This window comes from Etheostoma spectabile, chromosome 13 (genome assembly GCF_008692095.1).
Source record: "Etheostoma spectabile isolate EspeVRDwgs_2016 chromosome 13, UIUC_Espe_1.0, whole genome shotgun sequence".
NCBI classification, from domain to species: Eukaryota; Metazoa; Chordata; class Actinopteri; order Perciformes; family Percidae; genus Etheostoma; species Etheostoma spectabile.
Window position 1 is genome coordinate 14,273,032 of NC_045745.1, and position 357 is coordinate 14,273,388.

The following is a 357-nucleotide window of genomic DNA, read 5'->3' on the forward strand; positions in this document are numbered from 1 at the left end:
CCGAGCTCAAAGTCGCTTGACAGTGTTTAATAACAAAAAAAAAGTGACTTAAAAATGATTAAGTCTGCAGAGGATTTTTTTTTCTTTTTTGACTTGACTTTCGGTTTTCTCTTTTCTCTATCTCTTTACACAGATTCATTTTGAATTATAAACATGCACATATACATAAATTAAACGGTGTCGATACTTCTATTATTTTACATAAATGTCTTTATAAATAAATGTAAATGATGTACATCTAAGATGGTCTTTGTAATACAAAGATTGTGAATGATGAAGTCGCAATGGGGAAAACAATTGTTTAGGCAAATTGATAGATAGATAGATAGATAGATAGATAGATAGATAGATAGATAG

At 28.6% G+C, this 357-nt stretch overlaps 1 protein-coding gene and 1 long non-coding RNA gene across 2 annotated transcripts in view; one reads left to right on the top strand and one right to left on the bottom strand.

The window, feature by feature from the left end:
- The window catches only part of LOC116700913 (uncharacterized), a 14,065-nt gene that overhangs the window by 4,386 nt on the left and 9,322 nt on the right, over positions 1 to 357 (bottom strand). The gene's annotated exons all lie outside the window — the stretch shown is intronic.
- The window catches only part of pou4f4 (POU class 4 homeobox 4), a 4,961-nt gene that overhangs the window by 1,491 nt on the left and 3,113 nt on the right, over positions 1 to 357 (top strand). The window lies entirely within an intron of this gene.